Here is a 19026-nt window from a genome sequence, read left to right as displayed (position 1 = left end):
GTTTCCCGAGAAATATATTACGATGCTTTAAGGCTATGTAGCGAAAATTCTAGCGCGTAGCGCAGATCAGTAGAATTGGGCTGATTGCTCTTATAGTCTGAATAAAATGTGAGATTTTCCACGTCCCGGGTCCTTGCGATAAAATTATTTTAGCAGCAATTTACGCGTGGGGCAAAACGCGACATTCTGGTCGTCTGGTGGGGCTAAAGATGCATTCATTGCTTGCTCTACCAATGAACCAATGTTACAATCGGCGCCCGTTCTGTGTTCTGCGTTCTATTTCATTTCCTCGTCCTTTTGCACTAGATTATTCGGTTGATATTAGTCATTGCTAGACTCCGAAAATAATACCGTGTGATGTCACAGCACGTTAAAGAACCCCAGGTTGTTGAAATATCCGGAGCCCTTCACTGCAGCGTCCCTCATTGTCTGAGTCGCTCTGGGAAGTTAAACCTCCATAACTTATTTTGTAAATCATAAATTGCGCATTTCCATTCTATTAAATCGAAAGTAGAACGCCGCACACAAATACAACTGGTTCACATGAGTGGGCTTGCAGGAAAGAGAAGATTTCACATTCATAAAAAGAATTATTTTACAATTTAGTCGCACCTGTACATGTCGATAACGCTTGGATAGCTTAACAATTGACTATGCGCACCAAGGGCTTTCCGGTGCGCCAGTCGAACTCTTGCAAGCATCAAGCGAAACAGCCAAACAATCGGACGGACATGATACCAGCAGGAATAAAACTTTAGCTAGAAGGGCTTGTGTGATTGCAGGGTGGAAGTGCTACTGTACGTACACCATGAAATGTAGCATCTTTCTGGCATGAATAATGTCGTGCCGCTTAATCTTCGCAAAACTCGCTTCAAATGTTTGCAGTGACTCTGAATAAGAGGCTGCCATACATGGAGATGATATCGTTCCTCCAATACTCTCTCATACTGGTGAACAGCGCAAAAAAGGCGGGACAACAACAAGACAAGCGTTGTTGTCCCGCCTTTTTTGCGCTGTTCACCAGTATGAATGCATACCAACTCGCCCAGATCTCAGCCTTACCAATACTCTCTACCTCGCGGCGCTGTAGTTAGATCCGAAGCAGAGCCTTTCACATGCCACATGCTTAGGGTAAAGCCTTTTCCTTTGCATTCTCATTTAACTTTTCACCTCTCCTTTCCGCCAAAAAGTGAAAGCTGAATTCCGCATCAAGACTACAAAGTTACCAACACGCACTGATGTCATACGAACAAAAAATATTAAGCGCGAAAGGGCCTTTTCGAGGAGGGTAACGCGAGCATCCCGAGGCTCTCTTTTTTTTTACGTATTCAGTTGTATTTCTCGATTAAATAAAGACTTTGTCTTGTTCAGAGAGAGAAAAAGGTACGAAACACATAATGTTGTTCGTGAATACCCTTGGGTATATTTCCTCTCATTTGCCCGTTCTAAAGCACCCGACCTTGCTAAGGGCGCCATATTTATTTTTATTTTTTTGCCAGCGCGTATAGTGATCAGAGGCTTGCTATCCTCCCAGTCGGCTAGAGGCATTACGCGCCTTTTCGCGTTTTCGAAGTGTGAGGCGGATGTGGCGCTGGGCCGAGGACCGAGAAAGATGATAGATGAACTAGAAAATTCGCTGTGGCTTAGCTTGGTTAAGCCCGGTAATTGCGAAAGCAATATCCGTACCTACGCCATGGTACAGCTGGTAGTGTAGCTGGTGGTGGTGCTTGTGGTTAAACTTGTGGTGATGCATCGGTTATACAATCCAATAATCCAACCAAACCAATCCAATCTCATCCAATCCATTCCAATCCAATTCAATCTAATCTAATGTAATCTAATCTAATCTAATACAATACAATCTAATCCAGTCCAGTCCAGTCTAATCCAGTCCAATCCAATCTAATCCAATCTAATGCAATCAAGGCCAAATGAAGGTCAATGGTGGTCACCGCCGCGGCAGGGCAAAGGCGTGAAAGTGCAAGCAGTATTGCTTTCGCAATAAAAGAAAACTGGCGGAGAGACACTGCCAGCGGGCCTCGCTCGGGAAAGGAGAGTGAACTGCACAAACACAAAAGAGGGGCGATGCGGCGGCGCGGAAGCGGACGGGTGTCGCCTAGCGCGCTCCCGCGCCGGGGCCGCCGATGAATATCGGGTTAATGCTCGCGTTCCCAGGGTACGCGCACGAACACATGGCTGGGCCGACATGAAGAGAATGGCGTAGAGTCTCCATGGCTAAAGCATATGCGTTCTACAGCAGTCCTCCCAACGGAATAATTCGTTCTACGTGAAGATCAGACAACTGCCACTCTGCGTCTCAGCGGCACTAGAGAACAGTTTATTCTGTTCTCACTCATATTTAGGCTTTTTTGTGTTTAGATTGCACGAACTACAAATACCTTTGCGCACACGTGTGGTGCACAAGGAAGGCGTACGATAATAATAATAATAATAATAATAATAATTTATTTTGTCACCGTCAATAGCAATACAGGCGAGACAGGCCGGTCTAAGCCTTTAGATAACAATAATAATAATAATAATAATAATAATAGGCCGCCGCGGTGGCTCAGTGGTTATGGCGCTCGGCTGCGTTGGTTCGACCCCGCCGCGGCGGTCAAATTTCGATGGAGGCGAAATTCTAGAAGCCCACGTACTGTGCGTGTAGTGTGCGATGTCAGTGCACGTTAAAGACTCCAAATAGTCGAAATTTCCGGAGCCCTCCACTACGGCGTCCCTGTTAGCCTGAGTCGCTTTGGGATGTTAAACCCCTCTAAACCATACAATAATAACAATAATAATCACTGCGTTGTGAAGACGAAGATGGACCCCTTCGCTGGACGCCGATAAAGAAGAAGCGGTTGTGGGATTGCCATCGCGCAGATCGTGTTGGTCTTGGTCGCCCCGCTCCAACGCCGACCTCGACGCCGTCCCCGAAGTCCTTCTTCTACATTTGGTGGAGGTGCTGCCTGGTCTCCTTGCCTCACGTATGCCAAGACGAGCTCGTATGGCTGAAGACGGACACCCCCCAGCCGCCCCGATGACCCAGCCGGTTGTCTGCTCTGGCTCCTTGCGCCAGCGCGACCCTGCGCTCTTTAGCGGCACCGACGACACAGACTGCGACGACTGGCTCGCGTCATACGAGCGAGTGAGTTCCTACAATAAGTGGGATGACGTCACTAAGTTAACAAATGTCATCTTTTATTTGACCGGAGTTGCCAACTTGTGGTATCGAAACCACGAAGCCGATATCACGACGTGGGATACATTCAAGGCTAACCTTACCACCGTGTTTGGTCGTCCTGCTGTACGCAAGCTCCGCGCCGAACAACGCCTGCACGATCGATCACAGCGGTTCGGCGAAACATTCACAAGTTACATTGAAGATGTGGTCCATCTCTGCAGTCGCGTCAACGCACAGATGTCCGAAAAAGACAAGATCAAGCACATCCTGAAGGGCATCGAACATGACGCCTTTCAAATGTTAACGTCCCGGGATTTGACTACTGTTGCCCAAGTTGTCAACCTTTGCCAGAGCTACGATGAGTTGCGCAAGCAGCGCCTCATCACTCCACCACCTTCCGGGCCTGTGGAACCACTTTCTGGTCTCTCCTCTACATCTGGGAGCTCCACGCTGCTGCAGCAGCTCAAAGACTTCATCCGGGAGGAAGTTGCTCGCCAGACATCTTTACTTCCGACGAAATGCGAGCTGTCCCAAAATTTGGCGCCCCTTCAAAAGGTCATTGCCGACCGCGTGGCAGAGGCCCTTCCCTCTGTCGCTCCACCAGCTCCCATGCCTCCGCACGCACCAGCCGTTGAGCCCCTCGCATACGCCGACATCCCTGCCGCTTCACCAATGACGCCCGCTCCTGTCGCACAGCTGACGTACGCTGCCGTCGCTGCCCGACCACGGCCAGCTAGCTACCCTTTGGTCTACGCTACGCCTCCAGGACCTGTACAGGAATTTCTTCCGGCGCCACAGCCTTTTATTCCACCTCCTCCGCAGCGCCGCAATCCATGGCGAACAAGTGACAACCGTCCCATCTGTTATTCCTGTGGGTTTGCTGGCCATGTTTCTCGGTACTGCAGAAATCTCACTCACGACGATTTTGTACCGCGCCGAATGTCCGCTTCCTGGCAGCCGCCCCGAAATCAGTACGCAGCCACCGATCCGTCTGCAAGTTCCGTCGCGAATGACCGTGGCTCCTTTTCTCCTCGCCGCTCAACCTCGCCGCGTCGCCGCTCCCTATCTCCGCTGCGACGGCGTCCCAATCTTGCGCAAGAGGAAAACTGATTGCCGCAGTTCCTGAGGCGAGAACTGCGCAACGAGCGAACTGTCAAAGGCCTCACGTATCTCCCGCGAATCTGCTTGAAGTTTCTGTTGAAGGCGTTATAGTACTGGCTCTGGTCGATACCGGCGCTGCTGTTTCTGCCATGGCTGCAAGTCTTTGCCGTTCATTGCGCAAAGTAACGACACCTATTTCAGGATTCTCACTTTGCACGGCAAGTGCCCAGCCTGTCAACCCTATAGCGGTGTGCACAGCACGAGTCGTCATTCAGGAAGTTGTGTACGCCATAGAGTTCGTCGTTTTGCCTTCCTGCTCTCATGATCTTATCTTGGGCTGGGATTTTCTGTCGCGCAATAATGCGGTGATCAACTGTGCTCGTGCCGAACTGGAGTTTTTTGCGCTTGACGTACCGTTGCCGAACGTTCCTCCTCCGAAAGTCGTCGTTGCCGAAGATATTGACCTCGCTGCGTGCTCTTTCGTCCTTGTGCCCACCGCTTGTGCTTTTCCCCGCAGTACCGATGTCCTTTTCACACCCTCGCCCATCTTTCTAAACCGCAAAAGTCTTCCCCTGCCTTATGCCGTACTTTCTATATCAGCTGGCCTCACCGCGCTCTGGATTTCTAATCCGTTCTCCTTTCCCGTCTCCCTGCGTCGTGGCGAATGCCTCGGCACCGTACAGCTCATTGATTCCATTCTCACCGCTGACGCAACCACCGCTTCGCAGCCTGGTGACTTGGCTGCACTCACACCACCTGTTCTTGCACCGGACCAGTCGTCTCCTGACGTTTTCCTCCGCTCGATCGACGCCGATCTTCCTGGCCCTCAACGCACTGAACTTCTCGCACTTCTTCATCAATTCCGTTCTTCATTCGACTTTCACCAGCCTGCTTTGAGCCGCACATCAACTGTCGCCCACCACATTGACACCGCTTCTCATGCTCCTCTGCGTCAGCGCCCCTACCGTGTCTCTGCCACCGAGCGCCGAGTTATTGAAGCCCAAGTTGACACTATGCTTCAGAATGGCGTGATCGAGCCTTCTAACAGTCCGTGGGCCTCTCCTGTAGTCCTCGTGAAGAAGAAAGACGGTTCTATTCGCTTCTGCGTTGACTACCGTCGCCTAAATAAAATCACGCGGAAAGATGTGTACCCTCTACCGCGTATAGATGATGCACTGGACTGTTTACAAGGCGCTGAACTCTTTTCTTCGCTCGATTTACGCTCCGGTTACTGGCAGGTACCCATGGCTGCGGAAGATCGCCCTAAAACCGCATTCGTCACCCCCGATGGCCTCTTTGAATTTACCGTCATGCCTTTCGGTCTGTGTAATGCTCCTGCTACATTCGAGCGTATGATGGACACTATTCTGCGTGGCCTGAAGTGGAAGACGTGCCTGTGTTACCTTGACGATATCGTGGTGTTCTCGCCGGACTTTGCGACCCACCTCTCTCGCCTGAAGCAGGTCTTGACATGACTTGCGAATGCCGGTCTGCAGCTCAACTTGAAGAAGTGTCGTTTCGCTGCTCGTGAGCTGACTATTTTAGGCCACGTTGTGTCCAAGGAGGGTATCCGCCCTGATCCCGCCAAACTTCGAGCTGTGACTGCCTTCCCGAAACCTACTACCATTAAGCAACTCAGAAGCTTCTTGGGCTTGTGCTCATACTTTCGGCGTTTTATACGGAACTTTGCATCCATTGTCGCCCCGCTGACTCAGCTCCTTGGCCACAACTCAGACTTTTCCCTGTGGTCACCAGCATGCGACGCCGCCTACAATACCTTGCGCCGCCTCCTCACAGCTCCGCCCATCCTGCGCCATTTTGACCCCCAGGCGCCCACCGAAGTGCACACAGACGCCAGTGGTGTCGGCCTCGGCGCTGTGCTTGCTCAGCGCCCCTCTGGATTCGGCGAATACGTGGTCGCTTATGCCAGCCGTACTCTCACGAAAGCCGAAACTAACTACTCAGTAACGGAAAAGGAGTGCTTGGCCGTTGTCTGGGCACTCACTAAGTTTCGACCTTACCTTTACGGCCGTCCTTTTGATGTAGTCACTGACCATCATGCCCTCTGCTGGCTTTCATCGCTCAAAGATCCCTCCGGCCGGTTGGCACGATGGGCTCTTCGTCTCCAGGAATATAATATCCGTGTCGTTTACCGATCTGGTCGCAAGCATACAGACGCCGACGCTTTGTCTCGCTCGCCGCTTCCAGTCGGCCTTGCCAGCCTCTCTGCCTTGGACCCCGTGCCGTTTACGCTCGACGTCAGTGACATGCCCGCCGAACAACGAAAGGACCCATGGATAGCCTCTCTTATTGACTACCTCTCCAACCGTTCGCAAGTTACCCCTTCACGCGCCGTTTGCCGCCAAGCTTCCCACTACGAGATTCGGGATCACCTCCTTTACCGGCGCAACTACTATTCAACTGGACGGAAATGGCTCCTCGTGATCCCGCGCCATCTACGGACCGAAGTATGTACAGCTTTCCACGCCGATCCGCAGTGCGGTCACGCCGGAGTTTTCAAGACGTACACTCGAATCCGTCTTCGCTACTATTGGCGCGGTATGTACAACTCGGTTCTTCGGTACGTCCGATCGTGCCTGGCTTGCCAACGCCGCAAACCTGCCTCTCACCGTTCGGCTGGTGAGTTACAGCCTCTCTCATGTCCGCTTAGACCCTTCGACCGCATTGGCATTGACTTCTACGGCCCTCTTCCGTACGCAGCTGCCGGCAATCGCTGGGTGATTGTCGCGGTCGACCATCTGACGAGATATGCCGAAACCGCTGCGCTCCCATCTGCCACAGCCCGTGATGTGGCCGGATTCTTATTGACGCACTTCATTCTCCGTCACGGTGCTCCTCGCGAATTGCTCAGCGACAGAGGCCGTGCTTTCTTATCTGACGTCGTTCAAGCCCTGCTCGCTCAGTGCACAGTCATTCACCGCACTTGCACCGCCTACCATCCGCAAACAAATGGTCTTACTGAACGATTTAATCGCACCCTCGGTGACATGTTCGCGAAGTACGTTGGATCCGATCACACCGACTGGGACATTGTGCTGCCGTATATCACCTATGCATACAACACTGCTACGCAATCCAGCACGGGTTTCTCTCCGTTCTTTTTGCTTTACGGTCGGCATCCATCTGCTCCCCTTGATACAGTGCTCCCCTACAAACCTGATGCCTCTGAATGTACCACCGTAACCGAAGCTGCACGGCACGCCGAAGAATGCCGCCAGATTGCCCGATCGTCATGACCGACTCACAATGGCGCCAAAAACATCACCATGACACCACTCAGAAGAATGCACTACACTTCGAGCCCGGCTCGCTCGTGTGGCTATGGGTTCCATCCAGCAGTCCCGGCCTCTCAACAAAACTGCTCTCCAAGTACCATGGGCCCTACCGTGTCGTCGAGCGCACTTCGCCAGTCAATTACATTGTTGAGCCTCTTACACCACCTTCTGATCTTCGGCGCCGTGGCAGTGAAACTGTACATGTGCAGCGCCTTAAGCCGTTCTACGACCCCATCGTATCTTCGTCCCCTTAAGTCGCCAGGATGGCTCCTTTTTCTCTGGGGGGCATTGTGAAGACGAAGATGGACCCCTTCGCTGGACGCCGATAAAGAAGAAGCGGTTGTGGGATTGCCATCGCGCAGATCGTGTTGGTCTTGGTCGCCCCGCTCCAACGCCGACCTCGACGCCGTCCCCGAAGTCCTTCTTCTACAGCGTTAACACCACAAGTCCCATAGTTTTCAGTGAGATGAGGAAAGAGAAGAAGACAACAATATTAATGTCTGCGTTAACGCTATGCACCCTGGCCAATCTCCCGCCGTAGGTATGTGCCATTAAGCCTGGGGACATCATCATCATCATCATTAACACCACAAGACCCATAGTTTTAGGTGAGATGAGGAAAGAGAAGAAGACAACGTGACGGCAGGTGAGGATGCTGCTCCGCCTGGCTCGCATCGCCGCAGTATTGGGCCTTGTCCTCGGAGCGTGGTACTACAGGGACAAGGCCACGCTCCTTCGTATCGGCTTCGGCAACGGGACGCAGCTTCCCTCTCTGGCGACCTGCAACAACAGCAGCGACAGGGCGCACTGCGAGGTTTCCGCCGTGGGCAACACAAGCCTCCTGGGTAAGCTTGTTCGCTCACAGGGTCTTGGTCTTCGACGTGCAGGCCAGATTATTTTGTCGGATCGGCTACTAACAGTGTATCCAGCTATGTCAAAGATTCCAGAGTAATCATACACATCTAGTTAGCTAGACAAAAAATTCCGGAAGTTTTTGGTTTGCTTTGCTTTATTGGGGTTTAATGTCCCAAAGCGACTCAGGCTATGAGGGACGCCGTTGTGAAGGGCTCCGGAAATTCCGACCGCCTGGAGTGCACGTTGAACGCCAGGTGGTCGAAATTTCCGGAGCCCTTCATGCGTCCCTCATAGCCTGAGTTGCTTTGGCACGTTAAACCCCAATAAACCAACCCAAACCAAAAAACTTCCGGTTTACTCTGTAACGAAGTTCCCTGACTGGTCAAGAGACGTCACATGATCTTGTGACGTCATCACACCCTTCCCACTTGATTGTGAGCAAACTGCCCGCCATGCAGTTGCCATGTGCCCTCCGTGGCGGTCCGCACGAATCTTGCGGTAGCTCGGGAAGAGCAACCTGGTTCTGACAATCCCCATCGGTGGCTTTTTTTGAAGCAGTCACCTGCCAGTGCAGTGCCGCATCGCTTAACCGCTGCACCGCTGTGGCAAAAGTGGTACGAGGACTCCCAGCGATCCTGTGGACCGATCATAATGCATCACCAAATTTGAAAATCGGAGGACCCCCAGAATTTGGAAGTTGGCACACCCCCGAAAATTCCAATGGACCCCCAAAATTTTGGAAATAGACCCAACCCAGAAAATGGCTTAAGGGAATAGTGAGTAGATTATGGTGGTTTAATGATTCGCATTAGTGTAATCCGATATGAAAACCCTATGGAAGGTACTCCAACATTTTAGAAGGTGATGATTCCTGCATAACATAAAAGGGCAATGGAACCGGTTCCAACCGAAGTACTGGCTGGAAAATCGTAAGAACATTAGACGCTCATTGTAGACAACGTAGCAGGAAACCTAATCGCTATCGCTTTTTGTTCTTTCAGAATGTGATTAAGAAAGCCGCCAAGTCTTTTAACACGATAATGTCAAATGTCCTGTTTCTCAGAAAATCCGGGGTCAGCGTTGTGAGCCAACAATGGGGTGGCGTAGGGTAGCCCATGTGGCCACCCACCGGAGAAGCAACCTAAGTGGGTCACGTGACCTTGTGGCGTCATCACAACCTGCCCACCGGATTGCGAGCAAACTGTCCACCCTGGCTGGTGGCTGTTAAACCAATGACTGATCGCGAGAGGTCGCTCGGCAAGAGCAACCTGGGCCGCACAAGCCCCACCGGTGACAGCACCTGCCATCGCAGAGCAGTTGCGCATCGCTTTACCGCTGCACCACTGCACAAGGAGTGGTATGAGGACAGCCAGAGACCCGTGAATGTAAAGTTTAGAATGACCAATTCTGCATATACGGATATTAACTCATTAACACTATCGCGTCACATAGTTAAGGTGGTCATAAGTATCCCCTACATTTTTTTTCTTTGCTTCGGGCTCTTTGGCGGTACAGTGGAGTTCAAAGTTATAGCCCTTAACGCATATCAAAGCCGCTTTTAGGCTTGCTGTGATGCCAGTGCTGATAGTTGGTGCCGCCAGGTGCAAAGAAATCGAAGATGAACGAGTGAAAAACTGAACATTCGGTGAAAAAGCAGTAGTGTTTAAGGTATTATTCTAAAAGTTCATAATGACTACCCAGTCTAGAGGCGTAACAGCAGGCACAGTATAGGCGGCTTTACAGAAATTCTGGCCAAATATTCTCGCTTTTCAATCCATCTCACGTCTGTTGGCGCATATTTGCTTAACACTACCTTCAGTGCCTCGCAGAAATCGCAAGAACACCTAATTACATTGTGTTAGCCGTACGATAGTATTAGAAGCTGTTGATGCCTTTCAATTGAGTTTTGTGGCATTATTTCATGGTTGCGTTTGCGGACAACTACACCTCTCTCTACACACAACCAAACATTTCTTCGGGTCATCTAGTCATCTAGCTGGTGGTTAGATGTTTTCCTAAGATGTCGTGAGGGGGCGGCCCGGACTTAGTAAAGACACATAGAAACGTATATTCATTTACAAGCTAGTGACGTTAGTTCCCTCCAGACAATGAATTAATTTTTTAATTAGACCACTTGTTTTTCCAACGAAGTTTCTTACGCTATCGATCATTTAGACAGTTCCGCGCCTGACCAATCGTGTCTAAACGCAGGGGCTTATAGTGACTTCAGTACCTCAGCCGTATACACCCACCGCAGCAACGCAGGAGCTTCATGCAGGCGACGATCGTGCTCACAATGTAGGAGGTGCTGGCTGTGACGTCATCCCAGAGAGGTACAGCAGAGACGTGCGTTTACTGCGACACCACGGCTCGTGGCTCTGCTTACTTGGACACGTATAGAGTCTTGGTGCTCGGAATCAAATTAGGCATGCCGAATAGCCATATATAGTGTCAGAAAATGTGTTTTTATATTTCATGTTTTATGGCAAAGGTACTTTGGGTGTTTATCTACAACACAAAAAATTGGCAGTTGTTTAGCTCTGGTTAAACCTTAAGAATTGCGAAAGCAACGAGGGGAGAGAGAGAGAGAGAGGGGCGATTGAGAGCGCGCGGCAGCGGCCCGGCGAGCTAGCTTATGCGCCGCTACTGCGCATGCGCAACTGACGAGCGCGGCGGCACCTCTGAGTCAGCCGCGCAGCGACGGCGGCGGTGCGAAAGCTGTGCGCCGTGTGACGTCACTGCTCCTCGCGCATGCGCAGTATGGCCTTGCCTCAGCTCCGCGAAATGGCTCGGCGACTCGCGTAGTCTAACTTTCGCAACAAAATTTACCTGGAAGGAGTCTGAAACACTCAGGTTACTCTTATCTCGTACTTCCTTTCTCTTTGCTCTGCCAGAGAGGATACAGGTCCGGTTAGCGACACTGCAGAGCCGAGTGATTCATGCACTGACCACCGTTGACCCGCAGCGTTGGTGGGAAGAATGCGTGCGTGATATGCAGCCCGCTGATTGGGTCCGGAAAGCTCGCTCTTCGCAGATCTTCCTGCTGCTCGTGCCGATGCTGCTAAGCCTAATCTTTAGAAGGTAAGGCGGTTTGAGCAGGAGCCTAAGAAAGTATCGAGCGACCCTGCAATACATTGACGCTTTTCGCATCTCAGAAGTTGATTTCAAGAAGAGACAGTCGGCGCACTCTTTGAGCTATTAGCCGCAGTTACGTGAATGCGACAGAAGTAGACTACAGTTCTCTTTATGAGAGAAAGGGCAGGTTTTAAGAAGAAAAAGCGTGACTCGTCCTGTACTCTCTTGCGTGCGTGCGTGCGTGCGTGCGTGCGTGCGTGCGTGCGTGCGTGCGTGCGTGCGTGCGTACGTGCTTGCTTGCGTGCGTTCGTGCGTGCGTGCGAGTGCGTTTGTGCCGCCCCGTGATTCAGGTCATTTGATATTTTCGAACGTATTCATATCAACATATAAGTGGTATGCCTACAGTGCAAAATTGAAAAACTGTTCGTGCGCGTTTCTGAATTCTAAAGAAATAGAACGAGAAGCTGCGCTCGCTACTCATTGCAGATTACATTCTTCTGTGAAGTGGTAGACTTTGTTTACTTCAAAAGTTTCCATGCTATTGTTCGGCATTCCCCGTGTTCTAAAATAAGTAAAGCACTAATTAGAGGCTCTCCAGAAAAGGCGATGTTTCCTCCGGTGAATCCACGCTTTGAGTGCAACGCGGGGCTAGCCAAAAACAGTTGGGCCTTGTTATAACGAAGTCGGAGAGGCCCGCAGGTGACCTACGCTGCAACTGTCACGCTAACAGGCTTGCACGCCATCATCTAGACTGTGAGCAACTTAGCTATCATTTAATATAGCGCCGATACCATACCGATAACACAATTACCGTGTGGCTCTTGTGTTGTGACACAAACCGAATATGTCTGCCCTGCCAACGCGCACCCATTCTTTCCGCGCCTATAGAAAGGCTATTGGAGGAATGGTGTGTAGACGACGGGAGAGGCCTGTTCAGAATACTTTTAGCCCCGTTCTTAAAGGGGCCCAGAAACACAATCTTAGTTAACCGTTTTGCCTGTTGATTGCATACAGTGAGTTATAATGGCGCTATTAGCGTCGGTAATACCGCGTACATTCCGTTTTTTAATATTTTAATGTCCTCCCAAAAACAACTTCATGGTCGCCACACAGTGGCGGGTTTTTAGCAGCGGATATGACATCACCTGGCGCGAGCTTGATGCCCGGAAAAACAGTAAATATCCTGCAAATTGTGTGAATAAATAGAGACACATTTTGTCACCTGCCTGCGTTTTATATTAGATCAACAAAAACAATTTGTTTGTCTTAGATAAAAGCCCTGCAAAGCAAGTAAAATAAAAATACACCACCTGGGGCGCTCTGGCATAGAAACAACGCTGCCAGTCTCACAGAGAGCAGGCAACCATGGAGTACAAACTTCCGCGACGTGCTCTGGCTGGCTGTTTTGATTGGTTGCGCCAGGTGCCGTCATTGGGAGAGCGAAATAGGAGTGGGAAGCCCCGCCAAAATCGAGTTGAGGGCAGCGTTTTGTTTGCTTGTATTTTGAAATTTCTTCACTGAATAACTCCCGTTCCTGTGCATCGATTGCTGTAATTCTTTTTAGGTCAGCATCTGTGTGACATAAAGAACCCACCTGAAGTATAGCCGGTATTCGCCCAGGCAGTGTTTCGCAGCCCCTTTAAGGTGCCGAAGCCGATATGGGCTGCTATGAAACAAGGCACGCGGCAGCGATTTCGGCGCAAGAGCCCGTTTTAAATTTCTTCGCCGCCTAACACATGATCACGCTTGCATAACACTTCAGTGCATGACAGCAATGTGGTGCGACGAATCAGCACGCCAGATTCAAGATTAACGAAAAAAAATCATTTAAACGGCTCTCAGATGCTCCTAAAACAAAAGATCTTAGTTTCTTTTTAGTTCTTTTCACACCGCCGAGAAATGTACACAATGTGTCCAAAGTTACGTCGAAATCTTTCACTATATAATCTTTCTTTGCACTCGATGCGCCTGCTTTGATTAAGGTCGCCTTCCGTCAACCGAAACTGACGCGCTGTCGTTTTTCATCGCTATGTCACTTTATACCCGTGAGATCAGCGCAACAACGTCGATACCGTCAGGCACAGCAAACGTACTGCCAAATGGTCAAGCATGCGAGCACATTGCGCCACGGACACTGTGCTGCACACTGCGCTTGACAAGCCCAGCCCGCTCGGAGCCGACCGTGTACATCGAGAAGGTTGGAGACAGGAGAAACACCAATAACGATATGGAAAGTTTCGGCGAAGGTGGATACGCCGGTGTCCAAATTTCTTGCTCTGGAGCCACCAAATCATCCGGAGAAATGAACCACGCGGGCCAAGCTATAGGGGGTAAAAGCTTTCTGCGCGCTGTGTGCACTCATCGGCAGAGCGAGTTATGGCGGTAATTTTCTATTAGATCTTCCAGAAAGGAAAAAAAGCCCTTTCTTCGTTATACACAAGATTTCGATATAAACCGTTTCGTTATAGCGATGCTTCACTGAACGACGTTTGCGCTTAGCGACGTTCTCGTGGTGGATAGCGATCGCAGCGCCACTTAATTGCATGCAGCTGCATTCCAACTTTAGAGCTGCATTCTAACTTTAGACCTTTTACAAACTCGCTTTCATCGCAACCGCGTTGGCAGGTGGCGCTGCGGTGGCTCCGGCCAGCGTGGCCGGCGGGAGAACGGCACCAGGGCTGCCAACTTGCCACCACGCTGCCTGTCTCGCTACACTACTACCGCCGAGGGAGAGCCGTCCTTCACACTTGCCCGCCACGGCCGACCAATCACGTACGGCCGTCGACACGACGACGACCACTGTTCTCCTAGCCGTAAGACAGTTTTAAGCAGAGCTCATGGACCATACCGGCTACGAAACATCGTTTTTGAGCCTAGCTATTACCTGTGGCCCCTTAACGGAGCGAGACAGACGGTGGTTCTCCCTATGAGCTGGGCTACCAGCTATCGGAAGTATCCTCCTACTGCTGCTGCATTCCTTCCGTGTTTTGAGCAGCTTTATACTTTCGTCTGAATGCCGCAGGTGGCGCGACAGTCTACCAACCTTGTAGTTCTGGCACAAACATAATGCCACGTTTTGATGCATGGCTTGAAAAGGAAATTTGACAACTCGTAAATGCAAAGCTCTCTGGTTTTCACGTGCAGTCATGCACGGTAGTACAGGATATTTGTCGCTTCCCTCGATCCGCCTGAAGTGCTGGAAATGTTACCAGGGAACCAAAGCTACACCGACTCTGTGTGAAAAGTTCCCTATTGATGGGACCAGCACTTAGCAGCACGACTGTACTCATATGTCTCCATGAACTGCCGGCAGTGCTGTGCAGTCAATTCCTTCAGTTAAAAAAAGCAAACCTTTTCAAGACAAAAAAAAATCCTTTCGAAACTCAGCAAATGCAAGATTCTCTCTTCTCAGGTAGCGGGTGCTGATTCCGCAAGTACTTTAATAAATGGTATGGTACGAACAGACTTTGTCAAAAGTTTAAAGCCCAAGGGGTGTACTTCTGGGCCATTCCAATAGATGTGGATGGCTACGCACCGCCAGCGTTGCAAATCCCCGGAAGAAGTTTCGTTCCCAGCCCTCCGAAAGCTACGAATGCCGCGGATGCAGAGAGATCATCGCTATAAACGGCTTAGATGCAAATCCCTTCGGCTCTTTACTTCTGACAAAGGGCGTTTCCTAAGTGCAAGGTACCATAGTGGACAAAAGAAAGCGCACCGCCTCCTTTCAATACAGTGGGCTTTGAAACTCCCTTGGATATCCTGTGGATGTTCAGGAGGTCTGCAGGACGTCCTTCGGAGGTTCGGTGGCCATCGGGAAGTTCCGACCCGTAACACTCTGCTTGGGACCCTAGCTGACAAAGCACTTCTGGTGTCGAGACCGGCGCTTTGGGCCCATCTCAACATCAGAAATGCTTTGTCAGGTGGCACCTCTACGCAGAGTGGCAGGATTCGGAACTTAGAGGGGGGGGGGTCTCTTAATTTTGCTCATCATAGTATATACCACATGCCCATGCGTGTCCGGGGTACATTAGAGTGCGTAACGTGACTCGATAGGTCAATCTACTTCGTCGAAAAAAATCAGAAAAAAGTAGAATTCAGAAAGGGTACAAGAATAAGTGGTACTGCATTCCGTGAACGCTGCATATTAATGCAAATAAGCTTACTTCAGGAGCTCAAAATAGAGCCTGAGGACACAACAGCCAGCAACGGGACGAAAAACGATGAGGGTCGTGTTAAGAAACGTGAGGGCAGTAGCCCGATCTGGGGAATAACGGCCAGCTGATGACTTATCCTAGACCAGCAAATTTTGGTGAGGGAACGGACTTCGGCAGAGCATGTAATGCGCGAAGCAAGTAACCAGCAGCAATTCATTATGTCAGAATGCATATAAGGAAACAAACACGTAGGCGGCAGAGGGAGGCCTAGGTATTCAGTTGGCAAGGTTGAAAAAACGGGATGTCGACAGATGGCGCGAGGCAGCTGTGTTGTCTAATCCCTGAGAGAGGCATGTGCGATGTGCACATGGCATGGGAAGACATGTCTAGCGCAGTCTCGTTTGATAGTGTCTTTACAGCTCTTTCGATTTCTTAACATTCCGCAGCACCACGCTCACCTCGCACCGGCATCGTGGCAAGCGCAGCTCACGCCGACTCCCCGCCACTTGCCACAGCGAGGCCGCTGGACGAACTCGAAGCTCCAGGTGGGAATCAGAATATAGACGCTATTTTTGCTGTCCCATCGCGCAGCTATTGGAGAACTATTGTGAAAGAATCGGATTAAAGTACAACTCGGAAACTGTGCCAGCAACGCTCCAAAGGCATTTTGTGAATTGACTTCTGGAGGTCCTGCAAAGACGTCAAGCACCCTGACAAATCAACAAAGGGCATATAAGCTGCTTCTCGGTGAAGAACAATATTCTGGAGCTCAAAAATACCACCCCGGAATAAATACTGCTGCGACAATTTTTTTCTCCTTTATGATACCAATCTAGAGAAAGGCATGGGGTATACTCGACCACAAAGTGTATGTACGACTCCTTACTATTCATACACATACCGATCTGTGCTTGCATTCTCGGTACTTGCCCAGCTGAGGTGGGCTCGGCAGCGCACTGAATGAACCTTTGACATTGCCTTTCACATAGCCGAGCAGGCTGCTGTCCATCTCATGGAGAGCCGACTGACCACCTTCAAAAAGATCTGAACAGAGAGGATAAACATTTTATTTAAAAGGATGATCCACGGCCGGCTTGTGGAAAGAAGGAACGTGGAAAATGGTTTTAATTCGAGGATGTAAGTTTTTGTAGTCAAGTGTAGAGGGAAATAAGTTAGATTCTGTTCTTGGGAGGGGTCCAGCTTTGGCAAGTGACGATTGCGTGGTCTGGCGAGTAACGGTATCTGTGTCGTCGTCGACAGGGCATCCCCAGGGGACATTTTTGACGTTTTGAGGTGTTCTGAGACTCAGTCCCAGGCTCCTGAGTGCGCCGAATGATGACCTCTTCTCCTCTTCCACGTAGACAAAGCGAAGAAGAGACTGGACGCCGTGAGTGTCATCCAGCGCTGGGCCCGCTCGACCTTCCAGAGGTGGGTTGTGGAACGCGCATCTCGCTCAAGATTCTCAACCCGACGATCGAGAGGTCAACCAGGGTGGGCGCAGGACACAGACGAGGGCGCCATATTCGCTACCGTCGTCGACTACAGCGACTTCTCTGAGGCCGGACTCTGCCGCGATGGCAAAGCTCCTTCCAGCAAGGCCCTGCTGGAGAGACCAGAAGTAGCCCTGGACGGGGGCGCGATAAAGAGATCGACGGTGGCATGCGCAGGTCTCCAGCACAGCACTGGAAGCCACCAGCACCCGCCCCTACCGCGTGCCCGCTTTCCTCCACGGACTTCGCCAAGTTACGATCAGCGGACGCCACGCTCAAAGCTTGTAACGCAATAGGGAGGCCTTCCCACTCTGGACCAGCCATGGGCCAACAATGGGCCAACAGTGGGCCTTCATGCTCCCGCAAAGGATCTAAAGCTACTGAGAAGAAACAAAGCAATAAAAATTTATTATATGGCGCTTCAAGATCAGGTTTACCGTTAAACTTCAGGGGTACGAAACTTGGACCATTCAATGCAAAAAGAGGTCTAAATATGGCACATCTGCAGTGGCACATCTTAATGAAGTCAGCTACGCTCGCAACTTGTCTAAAGCGCGCGTGATAAAGAAAGAGAAGGAAAAGTAGAACAGCCAATACAACCACCGCAGGGTGCGCGGCATAATGCGAAGCATTGGATTTGTAAATGAGAGAAGTCCACTCAAACTCCGGACATGATGTTCGGTTGATAGGAAGGGAGGGGAGGGGGGGGGGGGGCTGCTAACAAGGCTTGACTTGACTTCCCAGTACATCAGCTACTTTTGAAGCAAACATTGAGAATTAATAGGTCAAAGCTGTTCTGCTTCCCGCGCGCAAAGCTTCGTTAACAGAACCTCAAGAGCAGAGGAAGGCCGCCAAGGACTAATGAGTAATGCGTTTCCTCCCACATCTCCGCTGTGTTCACGTACTTACCTAAATGTTCATTAGAGTGCAAAACGCTAGGCGCGACACCCAGAACACAGATTAGAAACCAGCGAATTACAGAATTGTCTTAGTTCCCTCTATGTTCTGCTTTCTCAGGTGTAGACCGTTTGTCATGGATAACTAACTAGCCTGCACCCTTATCTACAAACCACTGCAACGTGAACCTATCGAAGCATTCACCATACTGCCAAATTCCACAGAACCTCGAACTTCCGGAGCACACCGAAAGGTTCTTTATTTTTTTTTTCAATATAATGGCACCATATTCGCTGGAAATCCGCCTCGTTGGGTCTTGAAAGAAAAGTTGAGAAATACTGACGCTAACCACTAATTTATTTTTAATCCCAACGTTTCGGGACCAACTTAATATGGCGCTTGTTGAACAGATTTGGCTCCGTGGCCAAGACGCTCACCTTAGCGAAGGCAATTTCGCGATCGGCGTGTTCGCAGGGCTAAGCATGGGGGGGGACATTCTGAATTTATTAGCCGGACGTCATTCTTGTGCTCCCTGATTCGTTGATCGAGGTTTTTCATATGAGTTTAACTGCACACGCTTACATCTAAGACAAGCGTTTTGCCCTCTGTACAATCCTCATGTTTGTTTAACAGTTTGGCTGACCTTAACGATAGCAATGTTGACATTTCTGCGCCCATTCTAGATGCATTCAAGTTCTTTTTGTATGTATATATTGTGTGTATACCACAAACAAGGTGCTTGTATTCACTCTTGATTCATTCAAGAAATTAGTCCGCTGTATACCATAACCAAGACGTTTGTTCTTGAACACGGTAAACAAATAAGTAAATATTATACGCCAAGGAGATAACTAGATAGAGAAAAAATATATACTTTTCATGTTTAATTAGGGAGTAATCATTAATTTAATGATCAAAACTTTGTTCCCGTTCATATTGAAGGAACCTGTACGCTTGGCCTGATGACACTAAGG

General features: G+C 50.2%; 1 pseudogene; it reads left to right on the top strand.

Annotated features, from left to right (window-relative positions):
• Positions 1 to 3040: 3040 nt before the first annotated feature.
• LOC149335901 (uncharacterized) lies at positions 3041 to 18017 on the top strand (annotated as a pseudogene).
• Positions 18018 to 19026: the final 1009 nt, after the last annotated feature.

Source organism: Amblyomma mixtum, chromosome 7 (genome assembly GCF_055824585.1).
Source record: "Amblyomma mixtum isolate Tamu chromosome 7, ASM5582458v1, whole genome shotgun sequence".
NCBI classification, from domain to species: Eukaryota; Metazoa; Arthropoda; class Arachnida; order Ixodida; family Ixodidae; genus Amblyomma; species Amblyomma mixtum.
The sequence above is the reverse complement of the archived record's forward strand: the minus strand, read 5'-3'. Positions and strand labels throughout refer to the sequence as shown.